We start from the raw sequence: 8812 nt of genomic DNA, 5'->3' as shown, positions 1-8812 counted from the left end.
AAAAGGTGGAAAGGGGGTAGGGGTGGAGAATTCAGTGATGAGCGTTTGTCGAGCACTCCCTGAGTTCACGTGGGAGGTCCCCGAAGGACCGGGTGCTCCTGTTTTAGAGGAAATCAGTCCAGGGACACTAAGGGACTTTCCAGGGAGGTGAGTGATCATATCTGGGATCCGATCCAGGCCGGGGTCCCCAAGAGCTCCTTCATTTGACCCAGATGCCACTACTCTCACAGGCACTGAACTGCTCTGGGCCCTCTTCTGCCCCCCAGCGGCCAGTGTTGGGCTTAGCTTCTCAGCCAGTGGAGGGAGGATAGCCCTGCCAGACAGCCTGCCCCGGACTCAGTTTATCCTTTCAAAAGTTCATCTCCTGCAGTGGAGGGCTTTGATGACTCGGAAGGGAATCTGGGTTTCCCCTCAGTGTGGAGGCGCCAAGATCAGAGCTGTCTGCAGCCCAGGAATAGTGGGGGTCTTCAAAGGGTATACCCCATCATACTACAGCCCACCATCCACCCAGCATGAGGGTGGTCTTAAAGTCAGAATCAGGCCCTGTAACGCCACTGCCTGCAGCCCTCCCTGGCTTTCTGCTCCACTGAAAGTAAACCCAACTGCTTTCCAGCCTCTGAAGTCCTGTTCCATCTTGGCCTGACCTCACCCAGCTAATCCTCTTCCCCCTGCCGCTCTGCTCTAGGCACCTCACCTCCTTATAGTGCTTTGAGAACACTACATTTTCCTCTTCACCCCAGGACTTTTGCACATGTTATTCCTCTGCCCAGAGCACGTCCCCTTCAGATCTACCTCCTCCTTGTTCCAGCCTAAGCCTTCCCTGTCCCAGGATAAGGTAATCCGTGAAGGCAGGGATTGTCATCTCTTTCACTCGCTGCTGGATCTCCAGGGCAGGCTGTGCTATGTGCTTCATGTGTATTTGCCTCATGGATGCTTGGGAGGATGGAGTACAGGTCCAGTGGGCCTCCTCCGCAGAGGGGTCTGTGGGTCTCACCAACCTACAGCCCTCACTTCGTCCCACTGACCCAGCTTGGGCAGAGCCGACTGTGCCAAGCAATGGCAGTATGGAGTGATCCCTGAGTGGTAAAGGGACACATGCAGGGTGCCACGGGAGGAAAAGCAGGGGAGGCCTGATTAGGGGAACCAAGGTGGGTCCCCCAAGGAAGTGACATTTCTTCTGAGATCTAAGGGGTGAGTCAGACTTTTCCAAGTATGTGAGGAGTTCCCAGGGAAAGGGGCTGACACAAGCCAAGGCCCTGGGCTGGGAGAGAGCACAAGAAGGAAAAGGAAATAGCTTGCTGGGGGTGGGGTGTGGGGAGGGGCAGGGAAGACTAGAGCGGGGCCCAGCCCCCTTTCCTGGCACTCAGCGGCTCTCAGGCTGTGTCGCAGCCTCACTGCATCTGCCTCCTGGAATGTCAGCCTCTGGAGAGTAAGCACCGTTGTTCTCCCTGGTTCACGGCTGTGCCTAGTGCCCAGAACGTTGAGACCCGGCACCCAGTAAGTGCTCAGTCAGTCGAGTCTCCCGCAGCTGTGAAAGGTCAGTGGTCAGCAGGGCTGCTGTCAACCGTATCCCTGCACCAGCAGATCTCCAGCCTTGGGGTGTAGGGACCTGCCGCACACAGGCTTTTACAGTCTTCTGTGCTATAAAAACAAATTCAAGTAAAATTTTGAAATGCACAAGATAAAACACATAAGGTTACATGGGAAACCTGTTTTGTTGACACACAATCATCACCGTAGGGGTGAATACATACATGGTCTGCTAGCAGCTGTTTCCTCCCCAACCGCCCCTGACTGAGAGCATGCCCATCCATGCCCAGGGGGTTTCCCTGCTGCCATCTTCCCTGGGGGCTGAGCTCCCAGCAGCACTGAGGGGCAGGGCGATGCCCCCCATTCCGCGGGTGGTGCAAGGACCGCCCTTGGTTGCCTCCATCATAAAAGGAAGGGAAGGCTAACTTTCTCCTGGAGGTCAAGTGACGTGGAAATGTCAAGTCTTCACATCCAAGTGCAGGCAGCCTTCATTTAATTCACGGGCCTTGAGGGCATGGAGGGCCCGGCTCAGGGCCCTGTAGTTTCCGTTTGGGGACCTGCTTGCTGCGGGGAGGCAGGGAAGGCAAACTCTGCCTGCAAAGGATGTGCGAGTAAATATTTCAGAAATGCGCAGACTGTGAGGTCTCTGTCGAAGCTGCTGGCCCTGTGGCTGTGGGACAAAAGCCGCTGGAGACGGCATATACACTAATGGCTTCCAATAAAATCCATTAGCTATTAGGGAGTGTGTTCCAATAAAACCTCATTTATGGACACTGACATCTGAATTTCATAGTATTTTCCCATGACATGAAATACAACTCCTCTTTCGATTCCTTCCCCTGTCGTTAAGAAATGCAGCAACGAGTCTCAGCTGGAGGGCCCGCCAAAGGCAGGCAATGGGCTCCGAGCGGCCGGTGCGTCAGAAGCCTCACCTTCTGCCGTGGCAGGCCTGCGACAGGCTGGCAACATCTCCAACAAGTTCCCAGATGGGGCTCTGTTGCTGTGGGGACCCCACTCTGAGAATGGTTCTTCCTTATCCAGGGAGATACCTGGAGTGCCAGGGAGATGGAGCCCCAGAGATCTGGGAGTGAAACCCCTACCCTGGGCTGTCATCCCCCTTCCAGGTGGGGATTTGCAGGCCTGGGTTTCCCTACGGAGATGCCCGTTGGTGATGCAGGAGAGGAGACGTCTTCTTGCTTCTGTCCTCCGATGCTCTCTACCTGCTGCTCTGCAGATGAGACGGACAAGAGACGAGTACAGTGAGCAAAGCAGACAGGAGTTTATTAACCCGTGTGTCAGACACACACGGGGAAGTCAGGGATGAGGAGCTCAAAAGGACACTGAGACAGCCCCCCGGAAATGTGGTACAGATGAGGAAATGAGTTCAAGGAGCAGGGGAGTGAGCCAGCAGCCTGTCTTGTGGGCAAGCCAGATTTTTGATGCCCCTTTCTCTCACCTCACTCCCTGCTCTAGCATCACATACTGACATTTTTAATCTCTACAACTTGTTTAGCACGAATCTGTTTCTCCGTCCCACTGCTGCTGCCTGCTCCAGGCCTCCATCGGTGCTTCTTGGATGACTGCTGGTCTCCGCTCTGGCCCCCAGGCCCCTCCTGCTCTTCTTCGCCTGGGTAAGGTTTTCGAGTCCCCCGGCTCTGGGTCAGGGGCACCGGAGTCCCTGACCCCCATGCGTCCCCTTAGGCATGTCCGTAGGAGGTTCCGGCAGGCGGAGAGTTTGGCTGGACAAAAAGGAGCAGACAGTGACCTGGCGCCTGGTTCCATCCTCCCAGACGCTGCGAGCTGCAGCCACTCCTTGGGCCCTGTCTGCAATCTGACTTCAAGCAGTGATGCTTTCTTATGCCGCAGAGATTTGGGCCAGCCAAGGGGCTGGAGAGCTCTTTCTTTGCCTTCCTGGACCAATGCTGAGATCATTGCTAAGGCCTGGGGCCATTCTCACTCCCAGCTGAGGCTTGATACTGAGGTTGAGCTTGAACTCCCAGAGGGCAGCTCTGGGCTGGGGCCAGCCCCCAGGACAGCTTCTGCAACAATGCAGTTGCACAAGTGGTACACAACACAAACCCAGCGCTGCCGCTCACAACCGAGACACCCGTGCAGTCTCTGAGGCCTGTGGCCTCTCCTCGCTGCCTTGGGGCTCCGGAGGGAGCTTCCCACGGACTCTATGGGGTGAGATCCGCAGTACAAGTAGACCAAGCAGTATAGGATGGGGGGGAATGATGGGGGGGAACGGGGGACCCAATGGAGGCTGATTCTGCAGGTGCCAACATCTTGTGAACTCATTCATGAGCTAGAACATGTTTGAAAGGTGGTACAACCTCCTACCAACACAGGCACACAGATGTGTGCACACACTAGGCACACACACACACACGCATATAACTGCAAATGGAATATTACACAGCCACGAACAAGAATGGCCTCCTGATGCATGGAACAGCACAGGCAAGCTCAGTTACAATGTCAAATGAAAGGATCCAGACGCAAAAGGACACATGTTGTTGAAGTCCATCCATATGAAATTCTAGACTAGGCATTAATCTGTGGTGCTAGACATTAGGATCCTGGTCGCCTGCGGGAGCAGGTGGACCACCGACTGACTTTCCAGTTGAAGCAGGTGGCTGGAGCTGGACTTGGAGGACAGGCAGTTCCTGCATCGGGAGAAAGGGTCTGACTAGGGGAGGTTCTGTGTCCATGTGTCCTGTTCAGCTGAGGGTGGGTTTCACAGTTAAAATTTGGGGTGAATGATTTGCCAAAGGTCACATTGTCTGCACTTGTTGCTGGCCACTGCTGGCAGCTGTCATCCTGTGGGCCGAGGCTGCAAGGGGCAGGCAGAGAGAGGCCGGGAGGCTGGTGGCTGGGCTGGGGCTGTGCTGGCTGCCGGTGGAGGACGGGGAGCCGGTGGTCAGAAGGGTGAGTCTGGAGTGACCTGGTGTGGTGAGCCCCTCACTGAGGCAGGTGTGAGAGAAGGGACACGTGACACTCAAGACCCTCACTGTTCAGAGACACGGACAGACTGCTTGCCATGGGCTCTGGCCCTCCCAGGAATGACTTAACACAGACAGGTGCCCCCGTCCCCACCCCAACCCCTCAAAACCAGGCCCACTTGCCCTGTCCCCATGGAAGAATAGCTGGGCTCAGCTGCTGGGGCCTGATGGACAGGTGATGAAAGGTGATTCAGTGAACTTTACTAAAGAGTCTTGTTTGGGGTGGGGGGGGTGGCGGTCAGTGAGCCCAATTCCTCCCAGGGAGAGGACCCGGGTCCCAGTTCTGAGACAAGTGCCCTAAATGGCCACGAGGCCCCAGCCCATGCAGTGCCAACCATAGAGGTTGAACTGGGCTGGGGTCATTTCTTGAACCTCCTGTTACCCCGTCCCCGTGTCTGCCCAGCCAGGAGGCCCCATGGAGCATGAGAAAGTTCAGGTGGCTTGAACCAGGACCCGTTCAGAGGCGGGGACTGTCAGTGTGGATTTTGTTCATTCAGCGGATCGGGCTCCTTCTGCGCCTGGCCTACGCGGTGATAAATGCCAAAAGGAGGCTAGAAACCAAGTGGGTGGCAGAGGTGAAGTGCAGCTGACAGCACCCTTGGCCCTAGGAGAGGTGACCCTCACACCAGCCCTGAAAGCTGCTAGGGAGTGTGAACCAGCTCTGGAGTCCAACTCCCGGGGTGTGAACCTGGCTTTACCCCTCTCTCACTCGGTGTCCCCAGCCCAGGAGCTCATTTCTCTGTGCCTCAGTTTTTCTCCTCTGTAAAATGGGGCTGATAATCACAAAGTTGTATGAGGATGAAATAAGTAAGAACCAGCAGCACGCAGAGGGGCCACATAAGTCTAGGCGCTCTCTCTCTCTCATCGCCTTTATCTGGTGTCGAGCACCCACGGTGGGAGCGGCCTGGGGCTGGTGCTCCTGGGCTAGAGGAGAAGAAGGAAGGCAAGGGTGGCTGCAACCGTTAGCCCCAGGGACAGAGTTTGACCAGGAGGAGGGATGGGCTGGGGTGGGGTCCGCTGACGGGGTCCAGGTATGGTGGGAGCAAGAAGGCCCGTGAAATGGCTTCTTCTCCAGAAGGTCACTCCACCTGCTGAGGAGGAAGTGGCACAGAGAGGCCAGGGTGGTGGCCTCTGGGAGGAGCAAGGAGGGGACTTGGGCCAGGCTTAGGAGGCTGCACAGCAGTTGGGCTGAGGGGACCCGTGGGAACATTGAGGCATTGGCTGACCCTGTGGGTTTTGGTGTGAGCCTCAAGCTGGGTGGGGAGGGGCAGGCTTGGTGGGAGGGATGGCATCTCTGGATATTTTGAAATGCCAACAAAGGGCACAGGGACTTTGGAAGGCAGTTTGGCACTTTCTTATAGAGCTAAACCTCTATTTAGTATAAGATTGAGCCATTCCTCTTATACACGCAGCCCGAGAGACATGAAGACTCATTTTCACACAAAAGCCTGTAAGGGGACGATTATAAGAGCTTTATTCGTGATTGCGCAAACCAGGAAGACACCTGGATGCCTCTCTCACCTGCACGTGAGTGACCACACCGTGGCCTGTCCCCGTGGTGGAACCATCCCAAACAGCGAGAAGGAACAGCTATTGTTCCCTGGTGTGACCTGAGGCTTCCCAAGCACGTGCTGCTGAGAGACGGAAGTCAGACTCAGAAGGATCCTGTGTGTCTGGCGTTCTGGAAAAGCCCCAACTACAGGCACAGAAGAAACATCAGTGGTTTCCAGGGCCATGGGGGTGGGGGACCAAGTCCAGGAGGCAGGGCTCCAGTGGGATGGGAGACAATTTTGAGGGGTGACGAAATGCTGTATGTCGCGATTGTCACGATGGCCACAGATGTGCGCAATTACTCAAGACCTGCGGGACTCCACACAATGAGGAGTAAATATAGGTCAGCTATACCTTATTAAAAAAAATAAATAAAGGGGAAGGAAAAGCAGTTGCCAACCCCACTTGTGCACAGAGACATCAACATGTCAGATTTTGGATAAGAGATCAGGTCAGGAGGTCAAGCCTGGGGACTTGCTGGCGTGTGGACGGGACCGAGTGACCATGAGATGGCAGAGACACGGACGATGCACAGGACGGGCTGGAAGGGAGGGAGGCGCTGAGCATGACCGGGGCCTCCAGTGCACAGCGGGGTCTCCGAGGTAAGGTTTCAAGAGCAAAATGTGTCCCAGTCACCTCTGCCAGCACCAGGACCCTCGAGGATGCCTGGCCTTCTGGGAAGAGAGGCCAAGGATCAGGGGCTCCACTCCAGCCTAAGGTCCCCCAGGACATTTAGAAAGCTACTGAAAGTCAAGGGTGACCCATAATTTATTGCCCAAGTCCAGACGCTTTTACAAAGGGAAGGAGCTATGATTACAAATAACTGGATCAGAGAGCTCAGAGACCTCCACAGGCTTGAGGTTTGTACAGGAAGGCTTTCTCCCGGTGCCGCCCCCCCCAGGCCACACATCCGGGTGAGGTGCTCACTCACACATGGCATCTCAGAAACTCTCTCTGTGAACCGTCTCCCCACTGCACCGCCAAACATGGTGCCCCAGGCGTGTTCCTGAGCACAGCTCACCACACAGCAGCGGCTCAGCTCTGCCTCACTGTGCCTCACACACGCACTGACTCCAGCAAACATCATGTCTCGGGCAAACACATCACAAAACACAGCTCAGCACAGACACGGCATTAAAGTGGTACACAGGGAAACCAGCAGAGAGACAGATACATACATATACGTAAGACAGATGGAGAGATACTCAGTCAGAGACAGAAAAACAAACAGATTTTATGCGTATGTATACACAGAGATATATGGAGCAAAAAATATAGACAGAGAGACAGACAGAAAAACAGACAAAGAGATAAGATAAAGTGACAGATGGACCTACGACATAGCCTGGTAGGTGGACAGGTAGATATAATCAGAAAGACAGACATGTTAACAGACAGACAGATGGACAGTACATAAACAGGAACGTGAGTAGGGAGGTGTATGTAGACAGACAACTGTAGAGACAGACACACAAAATAGGTAGGTAGACATGCCAATACAGACATGTACGTAGCATCAGACAGACAAAGAAAAGAGAGGCCCAGCCATTCGAAGAGATAGATGTTTGTCTATCCATCCTCTGTCTGTCATCTCTCTACGGACTGAGGGAGGAAGACGGCCAGACATATACATATACAGATGGAAAGACAAGTACACATGCAGACAAAGAGACAGATGGACAGATGGAAAGACAGTCTGGGAGTCAAACAGCTAGGCAGGTAGGCAGTGGTGGATAGAGTTATGGGAAGAGACAGATGCACAGAAGGACAGATTGGTAGGTGGGCAGATGAGGATGAAGTCAGAAATACAGACGGAAAGACAGACAGCGTGAAAAATAGAGAAGCAGGCAGATGGATGGATGGATGGATGGATGGACAGAGACAGATAGAAAGATGGACAGATAGACAAATGGACAGGTAGAGAAATGGGCTGAGAGGGGGACAGATGGACAACATGTAGACAAATAGAGAGAGATTGAATGGTGGACATACGGACAAATCCATATAGAAAGATCAGCAGATAGGCATAGAGTGAGACAGACAGAAAGACACATCTACAGACGGGTGGGTAGACACAGACAGAAAGAAATAGACTGACAGAAAATGGACAGTCCTCTCTACAGAAATAAGTAGGCAGGCATACAGACAGAGGAACAGACAGATCCACAGACATACAGTTAAATGGATGTACTGATGAAGAGATAGGAAGGAAGACAGACATGCAAATAGACATAAAAATATCTATAAAGATAAGTAGTTACACAGACGGACACACAGAGAGGTAGGACAGATAGGCAGATGTACATATAGATACAGAAGAACACAGACAGAAAGACGGAAAGGCTGGTAGAGAGACAAATGGATATACAACGGAGATAGATCAATGGAAAGACAGACAATGGATATTGTACAGGCAGACAGAGAGGCAGAAAGATGGACAAATCGACAAGCTGACAGAAAGACCGGCAAAGAGACAACCAGCAACACAGAAAGATCGGCAAAGAAATGATCCGAAGGACAGAAAGGCAGGCAGACAGAGAAATTCTGAGAGAGAGAGAATGATCTATTGACAGATATGCAGACAAAAAGGCAGACAGAGAGACAAACAGAAACTAACTGAGCAATGGCAGATGGACAGAAAGACCTAAAGATCGAAAGGCAGACAAACAGAGAGCAAGACAGACAGGTCATCAGGCCGACATGGAGGCAGGCAGGATGCACAGAAGCAC

The sequence above is a fragment of the Mustela putorius genome, unplaced genomic scaffold (genome assembly GCF_011764305.1).
Source record: "Mustela putorius furo isolate JIRA1106 unplaced genomic scaffold, ASM1176430v1.1 tig00000731_pilon_pilon_pilon, whole genome shotgun sequence".
Taxonomy (NCBI): Eukaryota; Metazoa; Chordata; class Mammalia; order Carnivora; family Mustelidae; genus Mustela; species Mustela putorius.
Note: the sequence above shows the minus strand (reverse complement) of the source record.